The sequence below is a fragment of the Esox lucius genome, chromosome 6, assembly GCF_011004845.1.
Source record: "Esox lucius isolate fEsoLuc1 chromosome 6, fEsoLuc1.pri, whole genome shotgun sequence".
Lineage (NCBI taxonomy): Eukaryota > Metazoa > Chordata > Actinopteri > Esociformes > Esocidae > Esox > Esox lucius.
In genome coordinates this window covers 20,323,918-20,347,061 of record NC_047574.1, presented here as the reverse complement: position 1 = coordinate 20,347,061, position 23,144 = coordinate 20,323,918, and the positions used below count along the sequence as shown (strand labels likewise).

Sequence of the window (23,144 nt, the reverse complement as noted above, 5' to 3'; positions counted from 1 at the left end):
ATCAAACGTAAGCAAGCAGAATGGAATAATGGAACCTACTGGAATTTTTGAAATAGAAGAACATTTTAAAACAGTTTTTCTCCATCTCAAGTTCTATTTTCTTTGCGAAAGCTTTTCCAATTGCTTTCTTTGGCCTCTAATTAATACAAATCATGTGTTTGTGTCAATGATGAAGTTTGCCGAAATGTTGAAAATAATGATTTTCTCTTATACAGTCATTGGACAGACTACTTTCATCTGACACTGAATGCTATTGCCAAACTGAGAGAACAATGTACTCTTCTACAATATACCCTAACAAAGCCTGTTTAGTCATTAGCATAGTTGCCATATTGCAATATGCACTTCATCAGTACAGCTCATAATTTATATAATGATTCTTGACAATTCAACCCTTGAATACAATCAGCCCCCACCACTAATATGAGTTTCTTTCAGTCTGAGCCCACATGACTGTGTGTATTAATAGATGCCCGGTGAAACAGTGTATTCTTCACCCCATGCACGCACTGGCATTAGAGTATTCCAAAGGACAGCTAGGAAGCCATTAGCTAGGTGCCGTGTCGCCAAATATTTTATTTATTGGATTCAATTATGAGCCCAGATAAAGGCTTATGAACCCAGATAAAGGAACAGCATTGCAAATCGGCCACCAATGTTTTCCCTTAATGTATGTGCTGCTACCTTAGACAATGATCAGGGGAAATTGACAGATGTAGATATACAAGAAACCAGCAGAGGGTAGCAAACCCATAAGTATAGCCAGAACTCCTTTCAAATTCTTGACGGCTAAGGTGGAACTAAGGAAATGATGACCATTCATGTAAAAGAAAATGCTCATGATGACTGACCAAAAAGTCAGATTCAGTAACTGATAGAGTAAATACAATGAGATATTGGTCTAAGTATTTGTTTAAGCTAAAGGCCGCTTTAAGCTAAAGTCTTAAAAGGAAGAGCAGTGATGGTTTTGATTAACAATAATGCTTCAGGCATTTAATGTCTTTCAGCATGGTAAATTTACTAATTACGCTGTAGGACAGGAAGTGAGCTGCAGGACAGGAAGGAAATTGCTCAGAGATGTCATCATCTTAATGTCACAAGTGATATTACAACAGCAAAGATGTTTGTTTTTTTATTGATTTGAGGGGGGAAAAGTTGAATCCACTATATTGAAATTAAGCTTCAATTAGCAATAGTTTGAAAAGAAATACAAATAAAATATACAAAATATACATATAAATATAGCAAGATTGCTAAAATAATTTAAAGGAATACTGAGTAACTGCTTCCTTATTTTTAAAGCATGGTGGTTGCTTGCTTAACATCTGCTAATACTCGGGAGATAAGAATGTGATGCACATTTACACAGGCAAACTCCTACAGAAAAACGTATCTAGTCTGTTTGGTTCCAGACAGAAGGACTTCCCTTTTCAGCAGGAAGATAACAGCAGACTAAATCTACATCATAGATGCCAACCAAAATGATAGTTAATGTGTTTGAATCAGTTGAGTTCAGTCAGTTTGACTTACAGGAAATATGTTCTAATATCTATGGCAACACTTTGAAAAATTGCTTTCTAACCATGATCCTGAACACGCTGAATGAAGGTTAAGAAATCTGGAAAGAATAAGAGAAAAAAGCAGACTCAAAAAAAAAAGCAGATGAACATTCATAGACTAACCTCAGAAGAATCATACTTAATGCTGCCAAAGGTGTATTGACTCAATGGGAAGAATACTTATTTAATCAAAACATATAAGTGCTATCTTTATTATTTGTATAAAATAATTATAATAACAAAACGGCTGACACAACAAATTGCTGACAATAAAAGATCTGCAACACATCAAAATGTCAAAGTCCTAGGGTGGTCAATACTTATGCATTACTTTATAGTCTGGTCCACTTTTTTGGGTCCTGTCAGGACAATCCTGTACAGTATAGTACAACACAGCGGAGAATACATTAATGTAGGGTAAATATAGAAAGGTATACTGACCACATACCATAATCTCTTGTCTTATTTCTTAAGTATAGTTCAGTAGAGTGCAGTATAATACAGAAGGGCACAGTAAAATATAGTTGCAAAGTTGATTATCCTTCGGTATTTGCTAATATTTCAGTGACATCATCATCGGTCTCTTGGGAGCTTTCAAATTGCACAAATTGATTCACACTCGTGGCAGCCCACTCCGAGTGTTGTAGAAGCTTTGTCCAGAAGAGGGCATGGTTAGACCACAAAAAGAGCCACAGTAGGCCTCAGTCATTTGTGTGCGCTTTGTATCAGAAGAGCTTGAGTTTTGTACAGAACCTCACAGTGCACTAGAGAATAAAAACAGGAAGGTAGTCACACCACTACACATAGTGACATGTGCGTGAGCGTGTACAATGCTTAAGGACACCAGTCCACGGGCACCTCAGGAGAGAAAGCCTATCATTGCTCAGACTGTGACCAATAATTCAGCCACCTGAATGCGTTCTGAGTGGATGAAAGGCTGCACACAGGAGACGAGCCTTTCAAGTGTGAGCATTGTGAAAAGTGCTTCAGTCTGACTGCTGCGCACCTCATAGAACACAAGGTTGTTTACACAGGGGTCAAGCTGTTTTGCTGTGCTGAACATGGTCATGGTCTTCGTGACCTTGGGATCCTGAGGGTGCATCTGAAGATTCACCGTGGTGAGAAACAATCCTGTTGCAATGCACCACGCTGCACTATGGTTACCCTACGCCTCCATAGTTTTCATGCATTGAATGTCAGGTTGGTCTCTCTAAAATTCATTGTTAAAGCCAAAATACAACACTTTAAGCCCACTAGGCAGTGCTTGTCTTGGTCCGGAACCGCGTTCCGGAACAGCGTTCCATTACTTCTGCTAAGGCAACCTCTCTAAGTTCTTTGACACATTTTTTAAATGGTTTTAATGGTTCCTCGAGTAAGCTTTTAAACAACTGTGTGGGTTTGGTTTTCTAATGGTTCCGTAGAACTGTTAAGAGTTTTTATTATTCTTGAATGACTTATAGGGGCTTATCTACTGTTTAAATATGAAGAACCCATAACGTTCCTTCAATAACCTTTGCTTTTTAGAGTATAAACAGAAAAAGAAAAGTATACCTGCTTTAATAGTCAGTGTTGTCCAAAAGAGATTTTTTTGTGAGATGATATAGTGACATGTCACAGAAAGTGGTAAAGATCATGTCCAGGATGCCCACATGCCCATAGCAGGCAGTACTCAGTCATGTATGTTCAAGCTAATTGGAGAACAAACATGCAAATCGTAGATCTCATTTTATTAGTTAATGTGTTCTCTTGTCTCTCCTTGGTCATGGGAAGAGACCTTTGACTTTCTTATTCAATAGATTGTCAGAAGGAGACAAAGAAAGGGGGCACAAAGAATAACGTTGTCATGTTCCCATTACAACATACTTCTATACAGCCACATCAAACCACAAGTGAAATACACCTCTTCTTTGCTTTCAGTCATGACAGCTGTATTTCTTAATGAAGAGACTTGAAAACACGGTCAAATTAGTACACTTTTTTGGGGGGTGGTTAACACCCTTACCATGTATACAGTAGACCAACAAGACCTAATATTAGTCCCCCATAATAACATAATATAAGCTATTATATAATCTAAAAAAATGATATAAGCTATGACTGTGTTAAATTCATTGTCAACAATTTGACCACTAAGTTAAATTAAATGATAGCCAACTACGATTTCCATATTTCAGCCAGGTAGACCTATTGGTTACCTATTGCACGTCATTCTAGTCGTTCAGTTACATTATCTTTACTGCTACATCACGGAGAGAACCAAAACAAGGAACTGGAGCAGGAAAATTGCCAAGGTTAAGTGCAAGAGAAACAAGGAATCTATACTGTCGGAATTTGCTGTTGACTTTGATGGTGAGTGGAAGTTGAAGTAGAGAGCCAGTGCTAATACCGGAGATTAAGAAGAATGTTCGACTGTAAATGACAAAGTATTATCGTGATAAGGAAACAAGGAGAGACGTAACGGAGAGAAACAGTGATAGAAAGAAACAGAAGGAAAGGGAGAAAAAGAGAGAGGGGGAAAGAGAGGTGCGCAAAGAGCCAGCCTACCTATAGCCTTTACTTCGTAAGCATCACAGCAGGACAAGACCGTCAAACGAATCTCAAGGCACTTGCCCCCTGACGGAAACAGACGAGGTAGGTAAGATTAGATTGTGATTTTACTGTTTCTTAATATTTCGGGATGAAATTAAGTTGAAGAAATTAGTGTGTAAGCAAGTAAGTAAGTGATGTAACTGACACTTGTGTTTTTTTCTGGGCTGTGTCACGTCACCGATTGGTATAGGTTAGTTTTTTTAACTAACCAACTGCGCTGCGTATCTCATGCTATTTTCCTATTTACACTTTTCGGTCGATATGTTGCCTTTACCAATAGGCTTCGACGGTAGGTTTTGCAACATTGGTAATCAGTTTTAAAACTTATTACAAACGTATTAGAAAAACATCAGCCTAGCCTATTTGGCTGGTTTATTTCAAATATGGTGTCATGGACAAGGGTATAGGCTATAAATTACATATTGATTCCTAGTTTATTTCAGAGACTTGAAAAGATTGGTTTTACGGTGAGCGTAACTAAATAACCAAAAGAAAATACGTCTTGCGAAGGGAGCTTAGTGGTATCAGTTGCTCGGACTTCTCAGGTAGCTCCGGAGATCCAAAAAGGACACCTGCTGGGAAGCGCCGTGTCGCGCTCTCGCGGTTATTTATTCATGTTGTCACCTGAACTGACTGCCGTGCGGTCAACGTGCGAGGTTAAGCTTCCACTGTATCTGCCTCTTGTCTCTGTTCAGCTCCACTAGTGCGGTAATGTGTCAAATGAGCTAACTCCAGGGTTGCCAAGGGCCATGAGGTCCTGGTGCTATCTAGTGATATGATAATATTAGCTGTTTGGTGTAAGGAAAGGATATCTTCACTCAATGTATATTGGTGGGTGAATTATGATAAATCAAAATGATGTGTAATGGAGTAGTCGAGAATGAAAATATCCTCAAGACAGCAATAAACCACAGGTGTCAATATACTAAGCATGCAAAATGTCTTATCTCTTATATATGTGTATCAGAACCTGTGCACTTTTGCAATACTGGAAGTGGAGCTGGAATTCCAAGGATTATTATTGGTATTGAGGGGCCAATATAATCTGAGTTGACAATGATCTCTAACAATATTCTACATTATATTTACATACACACATGTTTACTTAGCAATCTAAATGGGGACCCCAAAGTCAGTTGCCCTTTAAAATCCTATATTTCCTAATCCTAACCTCAACCTACTGTTAACCTAAATAACCCAACATGACTAAACTTAACCTAGCCCAAACCCTAAACCTAATTGATAAAGCCTAACATGGCACCAGCTGAAGGACTGCAACCCCTCAAAGTCTAGCTCCACTCTACATTTCTTTCTGTAGTTTCTGATTGTATTAGGACTTTTTGTACCCACTGTGGTTTTCTACCCACTGTGCATACATTTTTGTTGATCGCTGTTTGGGGTTTTAGTTTGGGTATTTGTATTAGCACCTTGTGACAACTGCTGATGCGAAAAGGGCTTTATAAAATATATTTTATTTGATATTCCCCTTTCTAACCCTGATCCCATTTTTTTCATTTTGGGAAATTATCCTTAAACTATGGATGTCTTTTTCACAATGGGGACAGGAACATGTTTTGGGATAATTATTGCCCTGTTGTTTACAGTAGGAAACACACTTCTTTAGGATCACACATTATTTCCACTAAAATATTTTCTGTTTAATCTGTTCTAACCCCTACCCTTAACTCCTTAAACCACATTACAACCCTAACCTTAACCCTCAAAAAGCTATGTATTTAATTGAGGACAGGCAAAATGTCCTCACTAGTCATGATTTTCCACAGGTTATTATACTTGTGAGTACTAATATAGTAGTATCCGCATGCATGCACGCAGAGACACACACAGACGCTATTCAGAGTATTCCTGTTAATCTTAGAAATGAGGGAGGGATGGAGGAAAAAAAACAGTGGCTAGTGGTGAATTACTTCATTGGGTCCCTCTCATTTGCTTAGGTTTTTATGCAGTGTGGAAACCGCAAAGCTCTGATACAGTCAGTTTCTTTCGGAGTGTCTGTCACTCTCACTGCATCCACTCTGAATACGAGAAAAAAAAGAAAAAAAAAAGATTTGAAATGAAGCGGCTCATATCTGACAGGCTCTGTGATTGACAAGCCCAGACGAAATGCAATATGAGGGATATAGGAGTAGTGTATTGCAGATACTGTGACTCCACATTGCTTTCCAAATGGCAATGGGAGGGAGGATGGAAGGAGGGATAGTCCTACCAGCGTAGAGGGACTGACAAGACTCACTGAATACTAACTGTAGCCTAACTTCCACCTGTTAACATGCATGTGGTGGGATGCGTGACCACAGCCGGTGTGAGATCCAGTCTGGGTGGGGCCTGGCGTGGAAGCATGAGGAATACATGTGAAACTGCTTTGAAAACTGCCCCAGACCATGACTGTCCATTGTCTGGCCTAGTGGAAACCCCTTCCAACTCTCCCTATCTCCCTTTTCATCCCTCCCTCTCGCACGCAAAGTCTTTACAACCGTTCTCAAACTTTCTTTACCTTGCACTGGTCCTCTTTGGCCCAGCTGTGTGAGGTCATTAGATCAGCCAGGGCAGCCAAGCAGAGAAGTGTGAGGGAGTTTGAAAAGGAGGGAGGTGGGTTCAGAAGATGGCTCCACTCAACCAATCACATTGCAGGTGGCCCATCTGTCGCCAAATGTCATGAATGTTCTCTTTTGTGACCCTCGCTCAGCAAATTTCTTCGTATGCAGTTGCATCTACGGTCCTGCCTCAAAAGCATCCTCATCAAACCATTCGCCTTTTTGGCACACCGTTCTTCGCACCCGGAAGAGACGTGTGTCAACGTGTATGAGAGTATACTCGCACACCGGATTACCTGAGTTGAATTTGTAGGCGCCCGAGCTGCCCGAGGGAGTCACCAGAGCGCTATGAGATCTGGAAATGTATGCTGGAGAAGTCTCCCCTCAACCCGGGCTTTGCTGGCCAGACACTTGTCAGCTAGCAGAATAGTCAGGACACACCTGGAGTGTGGTGTTTAGCTTAGTATAAAGAAAGAGCTCCAAAGGCCACTGCGCCCCCTGGGACGCCCTAATGTGCTGGAGTATAGGGATGCATCTGCTAGTGAAGGGGGAATAAATATATTTACCTAGTGGGTCGGCAGCTGGCCTAGTGGTTAGAGCATCTGCTAAATCTAATCCCCAACCCGGGTAAGTGAATAAGTATTTTGTTCTGTTCCTTAGCACGGCAGTCAACCCTAACAGCTGCACAAAGCTCTCAGATTTGGAGGGGTTGGATTCGGGCCTGAAGCGGCACAGTGAAGTGGCTGTCTCACAAGACTATTGTGTCTTTGCAGATAGGATCCACAGGGCCTGTGGACCTGCAGAGAGTGCTGCAAATTGGCTCAGCACTCTCAAACATGCTAAGCATGTGAAGTCGTACGAGTGTAAAATGTTCTGAACTTCATAGAATCCAAGGCACTCTCTCGATGACACTATAAAAAGCCTTTATTAAACATAGTTGCATCTTGTCATTGCGCTTTGGTGACTCCTTGTGGAGTGTGTTTTCCATAATTGCATTTGAGCTGTCGAATAGTTCCCAGTTGAGGGGAACACTGTCATAAGAAGGTAGACCAAATGGATATCAGCGTCAGAGGACTTGTCTCAAACTTAAGGTCTTGCAACAAGGCAACGTCAGAAAATTGTCAGTGGAGAACATTTTGTGTAAAACAATGAATAAATAAATAATATACAGTGGATATGAAAAGTCTACACACCCCTGTTAAAATGCCAGGTTTTTGTGATGTAAAAGAATGAGACAAAGATTGTACATCTTTGGTACATTATATATTTTTTCCTTCATATCTTTGAATATTCTCCATTAACTTTTTAAATAGGGAGCCATTTTTTGGATTTCAGTCATTTCAATGCATAAACAAACAAGAAAATCAGCAGACATAATGGTGAAACCTTTATGGAGCATGAACTTGCTGAATGAATGCACATTATATAATCAAAATTACTACACGCAGAATTGTGAGTATTGCAATACATATTGAAATGACCACTGTATCATGATAATATCGTGTATCACTTTCCAGCCTCCATTTTGTCCCTCAAATAACACCATGTTCCCTGCGTTCCTTTTAAATGTAGTCAGGGCCTCAAACTAACTTTTTGGTCCACCAGCCACTGCGGCAGGTACATAAATCACAGATGGAACAAATGTTTTGCTGCCCCTTTGGGGCAGAATATTACTGAGGTAACAGAACCAACAGTGCCAGTACTTGTGTGAGACAACATATTCCCTGTGCCATTTGCCTGCTAGCTTGAATCTGACTCATCTGTAGTAATATGTGGCCTTCACTAGCAGGTGCATTTTAAACCGATAAAAATTTACATCTATAAGCATGTGATCAGAATAATGTAAATAGCTAAGAAACGTGAGGACAACATTTTACTTGAGGAGATTTCCAGATTAATTTTTATTAAACTTGTATTTCTCCACTTACTACTAGCAGAAGACATTGAAAAGAAAGATGTCTTTCTGCTTAAAATTATTTTGCCCAAAGGGTAGTTGTTTGTGACCACTAGCAATGTAGCTGGTGAAATAAACGCCCTACTCACCCACACCAAAATCTACCCACAGATGGCTGGTGTCCATCTGAGGAACCAAGAAAGAGCACTAAACTGATCAGAGTGCTGGTTGTAAAATGGTGCGCCTTGGGATGCAATGAAGATCCTCTTGTCAGATAGATGGTTCAATGCCTTCACAGAACATTGGATCAAAGTTTTTCATGTTTATCCACATCACTATTAGTTTATCTAGTCTTTCATCCAAATTGGTGTACTTTTTTCCTAGATATGGACTATAGATGGAATGGAGCCTATTTGTGTTACATTGTTCAACATTATTGCCCTGGCAAGTACAAGCACTTTTATCAGGCCAATGGAGTATTATTTTCATTCAATTAATTAATGTGTACATACTTCTGCTTAAAACAATAGGGCAAGAGCAAGGAGAGTTAGTGAGATTGATGGAGGTAGAACGTACAGTATGTGAGGTGCCTGCCTCTGTGCTTTGAGTCTCTCTCTGAAGTCATACTCTGGGGATTTACTGCGTTCAGTTACAGCCACGCTCGTAAATAACCACACCGCAGGCAACAATGATACTCACTCATTGTTAGCTTTGTAGTGTGACTAATCCATATTGTTGGTTTTTATGCGTAGAAATCTGGTCTAGTAGTGATGTTGGAGTGAGGGGGAGGAGGAGAAATGGGAGGGAAAGTGAGAAGAGGGAGGAGTGTTTATGGAGAGGAAGGGGAGGAGAGTAACAAGAGGTAGGGGAAGGAGAGAGGATAAGTGGAGGACAAAAAAGATGAAAGGACTGGAGGGGGAGAGAAGAGTGGTAAAGAGAGAAGAAAGTATACAGGTATAACTATACTTGCGGGGGCCAAAAATATCCTCAATCTCAGTAAAAAGTGATTTTACTGGTCCACCAGGGAAAGGGTCTTTCAGGTTTAGCCTGGGCGCACACATTACTGTTTGAAGAAGTCACTGGCACTTATTATATTTCAGCAAGTCAGAGATGGCCTCCGATACTTTCAAACGTTTGATTTTTATCTGCACAGGTCTCATGAGTCTTTCCAACTACCGCAGGGTGGCTACAATCCCTGGATGGGAACCACTGTTATGGTGTGGGCACCACTACTTTGGAAAGACAAAAAAAACGATGGGACGTTTTGACAGTTGTTTAGGAGACACGGTAACGTTAAGGTTAGAGGCTTGGGGGTTTTGGGCATTAACATTCAGACAATGCTGTCGGGCGTTAATGCTGAATGGTACACAAAGGGCTTTGCCGGACAGCTCCTTAGTATCTGAAAGGTGATTACAGATAGAGGCCATTGAAAAGAGGTAGATTTCTAGGGCAGATTCCCAAAGTAGCCTTCAGTGCTTCTGGTTAAAAGGGATGAGCTAAATCAAGGATAGGAAAACAGGATGTAAATACAAATTTATAAACTGCTCAAGAAAATTAAGGGAACACTGAATTCACACACTGGGTTTCAATGAAAGAAATATATTAAAGATCCAAATCTTTACTGTATATTGTGTAATTCGTTGAGAACAAAATGACATAACTGTCAATGGAAACCAAAGTCACCAACTGATTACGGGTTGGATTCAAAATTAAAGTAAACAATTGAAATCGCAGGCTGTTCCAACTTGCGTGATTTTCATCACGGCAACTGATAATAAGACTCAGTAGTGTGTATGGACCCCACGTGCCTCTATGCACTCCCGACAATGTCTGGGCAGGCTCCTAATGAGACGGCGGAAGATGTCCTGGAGGATCTCCTGTCATACCTGGATCAGGGCATCAGTGAGCTCCTGGACACACTGTGTCGCTACTTGGTGTTGTTGGATGCATCGATATATAACGTCCCAGAGGTTCTCAATTGGATTCAGGTCTGTGGAATCTGAGGGCCAGTCAATGGCATCAATGCCTTCATCATCCAGGAACTGCCTACACACTCTGGCCACATGAGGCTGGGCATTGTCCTGCACCAAGAGGAACCCTTTTTGGGGGTTGTCTTGGTTGCATCTCCAGAGCACCTGTTGTCACTTTCATTTGCACCAAACAGGTGACATTGATTCACAATTGCTTCATAACTGGACAGATTGATATCCCTGAAGTTTAACCGACTTAGTGTTATATTGTGATGATTTCCGGTCCCCCAGTTTTTTGAGCAGTGTATAGTCATTTAAGAATACGGTGGCAGAAATGAGAAATTACTACACATTTATTCTTGCATTTATGTTAATTATAGGGAGCTTCTTAGGCTTGAACATGGTATTTTAGATTGAAGTGGTTGTGGTGAAAGGATGGCAAACCTTGATAATATTTTTTTCTTATGTGTTTATCACATGCCTTTCAGAATGAGAAAAAGAGATGACTAATTATTTTTTGTAACAACAAGCAGTAGTAAGCATAAGACACTTGGGTTCCTAAGCCTTTCTGTGCCCCTGACAGCTTTTGGTTTCAAGCCTTTAAGACAGAACAAACACCATGAAAGAATGATGCTGTGAAATGAATCATTATTCCTCTTCCAGGATTTTCTCTCAAACTCCACTCAACAGCCACATTTGGACACAATGAAGTGAATTCACAGTATGTTTTCCATATTTGTTTGGGACTTTGAATTGGATATTAGGAATTTCAATGGTTCCGATCCAGCTGTAACTTTTACCGTTACTTTTGACTATCGGGATTCGTCAGATTTGTAATAGTTTGGGACTATTTTAACAGGTGTAAAATCTCTTATTTAGGAAGATTTTTAACTATTGCAAATCTGAGTGAGTCACAGTACCAGTTAAACATGGCATGTAGATATTTTCCATCCAAATGGCAGGCTATTCCCAGGAATAAACACCTGTTTGTGCAGCTTTTTTAAGCTAGTGGACCAATATAAAAAGTAAAACTCTAGCGAGTTGACTTTAATGCAAACTGCTTCATCTTGCTTCACTTAGCTTCTACATGAAGGATACATTCTACACATTTCTGAGTTTTCACATTTCTCTGGGTAAGCTTAATATTATTTGATTGGTTGCCTCAATCATTTGCGTTGAGCGAACTTTTCATATGCAGTAGTCTGTATTTTCTGAGAGGACATTTGATCAGGGTTGGCGAAGTGCTTATCTCTACCCTAAATCCTAACTCTCTACCTAAACCATTGTTGTGTGTACAAATTGTGTACACATTTTTTGAATTGTTCCACAATTGCGTCTTAACTCATTAGTGATTTATTTATTGCATGACCATACTAAATAGTGAATATGTGTTTGTGATTTGCTTAAATGTATAAATGATATTTTGCATTAATGATACAGCTCATTAAGCTGTTCCCACGTTTTAGCTGGGCCACCCCACTAATTCTCAGGGTTTGTCAGCAGGTAGAAAAATCTTTTTGGAGTATTTATTGTGGAGACTGTGTGTGGTTGTACGTTCCACCGTCTGTGACAGAGCTAGATGTCTTGAACACACGTTGGGTGGCTGGTGGTGCGTGAGGCAACGGCTGAGCGATAGTGACAGGGCGAGGGGGACCAAGCGCAACACCGCGCAGCGTTCTCATCCTGCGCCGATAATTACCTCTCCCCAGGGCCCTATCAACCCCTTCAATCCGCCCCTACCCCTACCCACCCTTCCATGGCTTGTTTCGAGGCTGTCAGTGCGTACCCTGCCATCCCGCAGGATCAAAGGACCCTCTGGGAGCTACTGGAGGCTAAGATAGTTTGTCTTGGCACCTGTGCCCCCCCTCCACAGACCCACTTCTTCTCAGTGCTCGCCCACCCTACCCCCAAGAGATGTCTCTTGCTGTTCCTAAACCTACAGCAGCCTGTTCCCGGAGCAGTGTATTGAATGTTTTTTATGACCAATAGTATTTCATAGCAATTTCAGATGAGTCCTTAAACATTATTCAGTCTAAATCTCATTTGTAAAGGTCTGAACCAATGACGTTACAATGCATTTTACATATTGCTTTCTTAAGCAATAAAGAAACAATTCTTGGGGTATATTTCTGATGAGGAAAAGTGGCCTAACCAGTTGGCAACAAGCCCAGTGATGATGAGCTGTACATAGTGCAGAAGTTGCTTTCTTTTCATCTGATCCTAAAACCCCTGTTTAGAGGTATGCCACTTGATTCAATTCGTTTTTGACCAAATATCCATAGATAACATTAGCTGTTTAATTTTAGGAATATATATATATATATATATATATATATATATATATATATATATACACACACACACACACACACACACACACACACACACACACACACACACAGTTAGGTCCGGAAATAATTGAACACTGACACAAGCTGTGTTATTTTGGATTACCAAAATAAAATATATTCACGTTACAGTTAAATAATCAATGTGGGCTTAAAGTGCAGTTTCTCAGATTTAATTTGAGGGTATTCACATCCAAATTGGAAGAAGGGTTTAGGAATAACAGCTCTTTAATATGTAGCCCCCTCTTTTTCAAGGGACCATAAGTAATTGGACAACTGACTCAAAAGCTGTTTCATGGACAGGTGTGGCCTATTCCTTCATGATTTCTTCATCAATTAAACAGGTGAAAGGTTCTCAAGAGCAAGGTGTAAACCATTCACAAGCCTCAAGAATGGACAGACCAGATTAGACTTTGCCAAAAACATCTAAAAAAGCCAGCCCAGTTCTGGAACAGAGTTCGATGAAACTAAGATCAACCTGTGATTGAATGATTGGTAGAAAAAAGCATGGAGAAGGCTTGGAACGGCTCCTGAAATGAAGCATACGACATCATCTGTGGAGATAGTGTGATGGCATGGGCATGCACAGCTTTCAGTAGCAATGGGTTGCTAGTGATTATAGATGATGTGACAGAAGACAGAAGCAGCCAAATGAATTCTGATGTATATAGGGATATATCGTCTGCTCTGATTCAGCCAAATTCAGTGAAGTTGATTGGACGGCACTTCACTTTACAGATGGACAATGACCCAAAACATACTGTGAAGCAACCAAGGAGATTTTTAAGGCAAAGAAGTGGAATATTCTGCAATGGCCGAGTCAATCACCTGATCTCATCCCGATCAAGCCTGCATTTCACTTGCAGAAGACCAAACTTAAGGCAGAAATACCCATAAACAAACAACAACTGAAGACAGCTGCAGTAAAGGCCTGACAAAGCATCACAAAGGAGGAAACCCAGCATCTGGTGATGTCCATGCGTTCCAGACTTCAAGCAGTCATTGTCTGCAAAGGATTATTGACAATGTATTTATTCAGTTATTGAATATTGTGTTAATTTGTCCAATTATATTTGAGCCTCTGAAATAAGGGTAATGTGTGTGAAAATGGTTGCAATTCCTAAATGTATTTTTGTTCCACCCCTTGAATGAAAGTTGAAAGTCTGCCTTTCAATTGCATCTTGGTCATTTCATTTAAAATCCATTGTGGTGGCATACAGAGGCCAAGTTATGAAAATTGTGTCTGTGTCAAAATATTTTTGGATCTAACTATATCTATACACTGATCAGCCATAAAATGATGACCACTGACAGGTGAAGTGAATAACATTGACCACTGACAGGTGAAGTGAATGATTATCTCGTTATCATGTCACCTGTCAGTGGGTGGGATATATAAGGCAGAAAGTGAAAATGTTGTCCTCAAAGTTGATGTGTTAGAAGCAGGAAAAATGGGCAAGCGTAAGGATCTGAGTGACTTTGACAAGGGCCAAATTGTGATGGCTAGAAGACTGGGTCAGTGCCTTGTGGGGTGTTCCCGGCCTGCTGTGGTCAGTACCTATCAAAAGTGGTCCAAGTATGGAAAAGCTGTGAACTGGTGAAAGGGTCATGGCCAAGGCTCAATGATGCATGTGGGGCGCGAAGGCTGGCCCATGTGATCCGTTCCAACAGATGGGCTACTGTAGCTCAAATTGCTGAAAAGGTTAATGAACACAGTGCATCACACTATGTTGCATATGGGGCTGCGTGGCCACAGACCAGTCAGAGCACCCATGCTGACCTTTGTGACCACTGCCGAATATGCCTACAATGGGCATGTGAGCATCAGAACTGGACCACAGAGCAATGGAAGAAGGTGGCCTGGTCTGATGAATCAGGTTTCCTTTTACATTTCGTGGACGGCCGGGTGTGTATGCGTCGCTTTCCTGGTGAACACATGGCACCATTGATGAATGTTTTGAGGAACACAACAATGAGTTCATGGTGTTGACTTGACCTCCAAAGTCCCCAGATCACAATCCAATCGAGCATCGGTGGGATGTGCTGGACAAACAAGTCTGATCCATGGAGGCCCTACCTCATAACTTAAAGGACTTAAAGGATCTGCTGCTAACGTCTGGGTGCCAGATACCACAGCACACCTTCAGAGATCTAGTGAAGTCCTTGCCTCAATGGGTCAGGGATGTTTTGGCAGAAAAAGGGGGCACCGACACAATATTAGGCAGGGGGTCATAATATTATGGCTGATCAGTACATTTTATATATACAATTCATTTTCAAACAGCGTTTGCAAATGAATTGTCGTTTGTGGATTGTGAGTTTTTGTGTCAGATAAACAGGAACTTCAGGAGCACAGTGGCAGACTAATGGGTCAGAACACTTCCGGCCCTCCTTCATGAAACCTTCGCTAGCTGAGCACCTTGTCCCTAGCTGTTTGAGGGCTCCGCTTCCTCTTCCCCCAATATCTCTCATCCCAATGATTGCTCCACATGTATCAGTGTGAGAAAGTCTAAATGAGCTCCATCTGCATCTCAGACAGGGCGCTCTGTAAATGCAGTTCCCTCCGTCTACATGGCAATGCAGGATGTGTGGCGAACAGTGGTACCATTTACAGGAAGAAGCTAGCAGCATTCAGTCCCCTCGTTTTACTCTTTACCTGGAGCCTCAAGTGCACCACTGAGGCTTTTGGCTAGGAGGGGGCATATGTGACCTTGGACCAAGCCTCCCTAGCTCCCCCCTACAGTACTGGATTGATCTCCCTGGACACTCAGGCTCACCTAAGCACACAGCCAGCTGTTTTTGCACTTGCTTGGTCTTGGCTTTACGATAAATCATGCCATTACTTACCTTGCGCTATTCCCCGTTCTCTGGACAGAGTGAGAGTGATCGGTCCCTCCCTTACCCGGTTTCTGTCCCGTCTTTAAGCTACTTGACCCATCATGGGATTTGGCCTTGGTTCTGGATATGTTTACTGGCGATCAAGTTGAACCTCTGAAAAATGGTGGATCTTACAGTGTTGCTTGCTCTGGCCATGACCAAACAAGTTAGTGAACTTCATCTTCATGTACTCCGTTTGCCTGCGACTAGTCTGGGGTTACGATACGACCTAAAGCCGCTTTCCTGTCATTCCAATGACATAGTAATCAAATATCTGACCTCTTTCTATTCCACACTCCACTGGTCCTTTCTCCAGAGTAGCTGTGTCTTATCATGTTTACATTTACATTTGAGTCATTTAGCAGACACTCTTATCCAGAGCGACTTTTTTAAGAAAGCTAGGTGAAACAACCACACAGTTTGAGTGCATTCTTATCAATTCATTTGTTATCTGCGTAAGTCACTTTTGGTAAGAAGACTGCACAAATAAAACACATAATAAGTTAAATATACATGGACAGTTTTTTTGCTTGGCCAAAACTGTTTGGAGCCGGGCTTTAACAAATAAGGGCCTTTCCCGCTGGTTATTGGAGGCTCTCATCTAGGTATACAGTTTAAACGGATTGCAGTTTCCCCAAGGTTGTCCGTGAGCATTCACTGGAGGGATTGCTATGTCATGGGGAATGTTCAGGGGCATATTTGTATCAGAGGTTCTGTTGCCTGTCACTTACATAGCCACGACACTGGTTGTGAGTAGGATGGATCAGGTGTATTACCATGTACCACAACAGGCTTCTCAGAAAACGGGCTATTGGCTATAGACTCTGTGCCCCAGCGTAGTGAGGAACTTCCGCTTTTGTCTAGAAGTCGGTATTGCCGTTTCCGGTTTACTTACTAATACTCATCCACATTAGTAAACAGCTAAACTCACAAGATGAGTGATGCTGTTGTATGGAAAAAAAAATATATAATGTGCGTGACTCATTTAAATTTCAAGTGGGAGCCTTGATTTAAGCAATCGTTTCATAAAAAGCCTGATTTAGGCCTACCTGTTGTAGTAGGCTAACTCTCCTGCGTCTACATTCCACCCAGTGAACCTGGGCAACAATAAGAGCTTAATAATCGAGATGTCGCTGACTGAACCAGGGCAACAATAAAAGTTCAGTAACAGTATATTTTTCTGTCAGGAGCTGTAAAATAAAATAGTTTCAGCTGTTGGGATCCTGTATTTGACAGTTAGTATATTGGAAAATATACTATATAGTGGAATTAGTCATGCTTTGCTGACCTGTACTTGCTCTTGATGCAAGATGTCCAGTGCATCCTGGCTGACGGTTCCCTTGCTGTGGCCAGTTTGTATGGCCAGTTGGAGTTTTAGTAGTCAAATGTTTTATTTATGATTATTACAAGGTTTACATTGAAGTGTGTTTTATTTCCTCCTTATCCAATACTGACCATTGTCTAACTAGCATCCATAGCTTACACAGTACACACACAATCATATTTTTGGTGCATAAAATATCCTGGGTTCTGATCATGACCTTTGTAGCCAGAGAGGTAGAATTATTACTCATCAGATTTATGTTATTCCCAGAAGCAAGGCAGTCACATTTCATCAACAGGGTCCCCCCTATTGCCTTGCACAGCCGCCTGACAAGCTTGCATTTAAACCCTACACAGTTATCAGTCTGGTCAGGCTGGGATTCAAAGTGTTGTCAGGGGGCGTTTCCAGTGGGCGTTGACAAAAGTTTATTTGAATGTGATTGGATTGTTCTTCAACTAATCAAACCAACAACGCACACAATGTGGTACCAGAGTGCCATAATTCACAACAACAAACAGTACTGTACATCAAGCAACAGCAATCAAACAAGCAGATCAGTGGCTGTAGCTGATTAACATGTCTGAAAACAATTGTTGCTCTCACAACCACTTGCACATTAAAAAGCACCTTAGCAACTACCAAGAACATATATTTAAGTTATTAAGTTAAAGAAAGACTTACACTCACCTAAAGGATTATTAGGAACACCATACTAATACTGTGTTTGACCCCCTTTCGCCTTCAGAACTGCCTTAATTCTACGTGGCATTGATTCAACAAGGTGCTGAAAGCATTCTTTAGAAATGTTGGCCCATATTGATAGGATAACATATTGCAGTTGATGGAGATTTGTGGGATGCACATCCAGGGCACGAAGCTCCCGTTCCACCACATCCCAAAGATGCTCTATTGGGTTGAGATCTGGTGACTGTGGGGGCCCTTTCAGTACAGTGAACTCATTGTCATGTTCAAGAAACCAATTTGAAATGATGGGTACATGGTGGTCATAAAGGGATGGACATGGTCAGAAACAATGCTCAGGTAGGCCGTGGCATTTAAACGATGCCCAATTGGCACTAAGGGGCCTATAGTGTGCCAAGAAAACATACCCCACACCATTACACCACCACCACCAGCCTGCACAGTGGTAACAAGGCATGATGGATCCATGTTCTCATTCTGTTTACGCCAAATTCTGACTCTACCATCTGATTGTCTCAACAGAAATCGAGACTCATCAGACCAGGCAACATTCTTCCAGTCTTCAACTGTCCAGTTTTGGTGAGCTTGTGCAAATTTTAGCCTCTATTTCCTATTTGTAGTGGAGATGAGTGGTACCCGGTGGGATCTTCTGCTGTTGTAGCCCATCCGCCTCAAGGTTGTGCGTGTTGTGGCTTCACAAATGCTTTGCTGCATACCTCGGTTGTATCTAGTGGTTATTTCAGTCAAAGTTGCTCTTCTATCAGCTTGAATCAGTCGGCCCATTCTCCTCTGACCTCTAGCATCAACAAGGCATTTTCGCCCACAGGACTGCCGCATACTGGATGTTTTTTTCCTTTTCACACCATTCTTTGTAAACCCTATGAATGGTTGTGCGTGAAAATCCCAGTAACTGAGCAGATTGTGAAATACTCAGACTGGCCCGTCTGGCACCAACAACCATGCCACACTCAAAATTGCTTAAATCACCTTTCTTTCCCATTCTGACATTCAGTTTGGAGTTCAGGAGATTGTCTTGACCAGGACCACACCCCTAAATGCATTGAAGCAACTGCCATGTGATTGGTTGATTAGATAATTGCATTAATGTGAAATTGAACAAGTGTTCCTAATAATCCTTTAGGTGAGTGTATAGCATTATGTTTAGCATTGCTGAACATTCCTAAAACATCAATTTGGGTTAGTACTCGTATACCCATAATTCATATAAATGCACTGATTGGTTAAATGGCAGACGGCGCCACTCTTAAGCCTTCTCAAGCCAACTCATAAATGTAAGCTCAGGCCATTCTGCAAAGCCATCCCTCCAGTACTTAAAGTAGTCTACACACACGTTTCACGATTGCCAGAGTGCAGGACACAGACACAGAGGTTGCTTAAACAAAAGGTATTTTAATAAACAGAATTGGTGGAAACAAAAGGCTCAAAACAGCAACTATACAATGAACAAGGAGCAGATAACAGCGACAGAAGCAAAGGCCAACAAGAAACACGGGCAGGAGGAACTTAAATTGGGACTAAACATGGGGTTAACAGGGAACAGGTGACAAGACTAAACGAGACAGGGGAAACCAGTTAACCAAGGGGAACCAAACTGAACATAGAAACCAAGAAACTACAACAGAAAGGCATAGAAATATAACGATCGGCATGGCACAGACAATGACCGGATGTTACAACTTCAAATACTCTGCTTCTACTGCAGCTACTACCCCTGCCTAAAACCACTCCAAGTTGATTCAAGATTTTTTCCTCAAAATTAGAGTTTTTTTACATCATACATGGAGCTTCACTGTGCTGTGAAATAAAGCTTCTCGTCTTATATAATTTGCTTACAAATGTGCAATTACAAATTACATGAGAGAACAAACGTATAATATTTGTTGTTCTAGCCCAAAGTACACAATGTGCATATTTCTAGCACAGCACTATAAAAAAAGTCTCAGACCTTCGTAATTTCTATTTCATGTGTGGACTATTGCCCCTAAAGTTCTGTTCAGATGCCATTAGATAATTTATTTTAGTCCTGTAGCAGACATTTATCCATAGCGTCTTCACATAAAATAGATTGTATAGTGTATACATTTTAAGACAGCCACATGAATTGACTGTATTTCACAGTCCTGTATTTTTACTCAACAAGGGAGGGAGTCAGTGGTTGAAAAGACAACTGTTTCCATTGCTGTCATTACTGTAGTCTGGACTGCTGAGTCAGGCAACAGCCTTTCTAAACTCAGCGTCTCCCAGGAGTGACTAAAGAGATGAAACGATTAAAGGGATGGCATTACGCTACTCAGAAGAGCACTGGTCCTCCCTTCATCCCTGCTCTCTCGATCCCTCCCTCCGTGACCCAGCCAAAATGTCCCCTAATCACTGTCTGATCACTCCGCTAATGAGCGATGGCTTTTCCACGGCGAGCCGGGTTGAGCAGTATACGTCTCTCATTGATTGCCGTGATAATCCGCAGATCCGCCCAGGCGGCTCCAGGCTGAAGCGGGGGACCTGGCTTTTGCTGGCTTCGAGAGGGCTTGTCAGTGAGGTTAAGTCAAGTCAGACACAATTGCCATGTAATCAATATTATCAAGTGCTGTGGCCCGGGGGGATGTTGGTGAGATACAGTTCCCTGTTCGTCTTTTGGATGGGGCCCTCTCTGGAACTGACCCAGAGGGGCCAGAAATTATTAAGCTACACTTTCCACTTCTGTTTTGGTCATAATCACACATTACGAGAGATAACCAAGAAAAGATCCCAGAACTTTTTGTCCGGTCATTAAATAGCAGCACATTTTTCCAAAGTGTGCCGAAGGCAGGAGGAAACCATAGAACATTTTAATGGGCTCTGGTCATTAGCCAAATTGCTCAGAGGGACTCATTTTTGCAGTATAGCCTTGACCTGACCTTGATTGAGCACTTCATGTTATAGCTAATAACTGAACTACAGTTCAGCAAATGAAAAGTAGCTTATAATGAATTATAATATGCGTTGGCAGAATCGACCGATTTATTGCACATTTCAATGTAAGTTAGTAACGAGTAGTAATGAATATGAGCCATTTGACAATGAGCTCTGTGTGTTACAGGATGCTTTAGAATGGGTTATGTTTACATTTCCACAGTATACAGACTTCATACTATTGCATATTAAAACTAGTCCTCAGCAATTGAGTTTGTAAGGCCATTTTGAATTTGTTGGAAATGGTAACCAGTGTCGCCTAGGTCAATGGTTCTCAACCAGGGTTTCTTGGACCCCCAGGGGTCCTTTTACTATCCACAGGGGTTATTTGAGAAGACTTATGTGACCATAGGCATACTGGTGAAATTTTCTTGAGGGGGTACTTCAGTTGCTGTCCAGGCTGAGCAAAATTGACTTGATGGTACAGGAACCTAAAAAGGTTTGGAAATGCTGGCCTAGGTTATCCTGCTGTCTAAGACTCGGCCTCCTGTGCGCATTAACTGCTACTGCACACCTTTGAAGGCCGCTCCAATCTGAGATTTTCACTGAAAGAGCAGTTGACTGGACATCCAAGGTGTGGATTCCCAGGCTGCATGATAACCGTCATTATTATTGGGAGCTCTACGGTTTGGTGTGTGGCAGTTCTCCATGCAAGAACACTCTGTTTCCTGGAAGCACAAGTGATGAATTTATACTAAACTGTTTCCAACCATTTCAAAAAAAGATTCCCAAATGCAATTATGTCAGAGAACCTGAAAACTAACTTCAAACAGCTTCTCAGTTAAACACTGAATACTGGCAGTCTATCTATCGTCTTTCGTCCTATTCCAGCTATGCGATTGTACAAATGTAAGTTGTTTGGGGTCTGTACATGTTTGGCTGGGAAATAACTGTAGATCTTTGTGAATAACTTTGACTGTCTGGCATCCATCCAAATATAAGAGCATGAATGCTATCCTCCAAGATAGACTATGCTAAGACCCCTTAAATGATGTGATGTTTTTAGTCCTAGTCCAGCAAGTAAATGGCCTGGCTCATGGCATAAAAGCAGTGGTGGAATTCAATGCAATCAGTACCAATTATAGGTAAACCTTTGATATATAAAAGGCTTAGTAAACATAGTTATGATGGTGAACAAGTATTATATCAAACATTGAGACGATGAATACATTTTTAGTATATTATTTTTTATAAACATAAAGCAGCAAAACAGCGTAGGATTTCTATGGATTATCTAATATGTCAAAAGTCTGTAGAGTATCTAAAATGTTGTGGTACATGAAGGTCCATGTATACTGAGGGCTCTGGCCACAAGTCTAATATTTAAATCTGAGATCAGATTTTTAAAACTTATATATTTAGGTCCGTGCTTGCAAGATTAAGTTTGAACATTTAGGTTTTTTCTTGAAAAGCTATATTTTACAAGCAATAAGGCATGAATTTTTTTTAAAACTGCAATTATGTGACTTAATTTGAGTAAATAGTTTTGAATTATATGTGAGGATAATACAATATTTAGCTTTCAGAGCTATAAGGAACTTTACAGATGTTAGCACACTGTCTTTGTATGATTACTCTAATGTAAAATGTTTACTTTGGTATGATATAACATTGACATTTTCAATGGTGAGCAAGTTTTGCACCTTTTCCTTAGCAGAATTACAACAAAAGCATTCATGATTAAAAGTATTCTGCTGTGAGGCTAAAATACACAGGGTTAAAAGTAGTGGGATTTATTTTTTGTATTTCATGCATTTCATTTGTAAATTAATTATGTAAGGGACAGGCTTGACCATCTCCTGACCAATCTGTCTTGGCATTGCTATAACTAATTTCAATTTGGTAGATAATTCAATCAAATTGAAACAACTGACATTCACAAAGATGGCGAGTTTCAAGTTCTGGAATGTTTCATTAGCAAGATGTGTTATACTAAAGGGATAATTATTAATAATATTTGTTATAAGTACACAACAGTTCTTCACAACAGCCAGTGCCTTTTTAAAAGTTCACACAGAATAATATAGGATACTTCAATATTTCAGATTTTGGTGTGGGCTTACTGTAGCCTAGTTAAGCCTTTTTAATCGATTAAAAGTGTACATTGCATTAACAATATGTTCATGTTAGCGTGAGCTCTGTTTGGTTGCATGTTAAAATAACGAGCCATACACACATGCATACTTGAGCATGGCAATATTTCAATTCTGACTATGGTCATTTCATGTGGCTGTCTTAAAATGTATACACTATATACACTATATAATCTATATTTCAATAAGACGGGCAGAAAATCCTATTTCAGCCTGCATGTATGTATCCGTAGGATAGTAAATAAATGACATTGTGCCCCAGT

The 23,144-nt window shown here is 40.8% G+C and overlaps 1 protein-coding gene across 7 annotated transcripts in view; it reads left to right on the top strand.

Moving 5' to 3' along the window:
• Window positions 1-3,846: 3,846 nt before the first annotated feature.
• Window positions 3,847-23,144, top strand: part of cdh23 (cadherin-related 23) — a 306,221-nt gene continuing 286,923 nt past the window's right edge. For all 7 annotated transcript variants that reach the window (XM_034292848.1, XM_034292850.1, XM_020047355.3 and 4 more), the window contains exon 1: window positions 3,847-4,190. The gene's annotated coding sequence lies outside the window, so the exon portion shown is untranslated. The remainder of the gene's footprint in view (window positions 4,191-23,144) is intronic.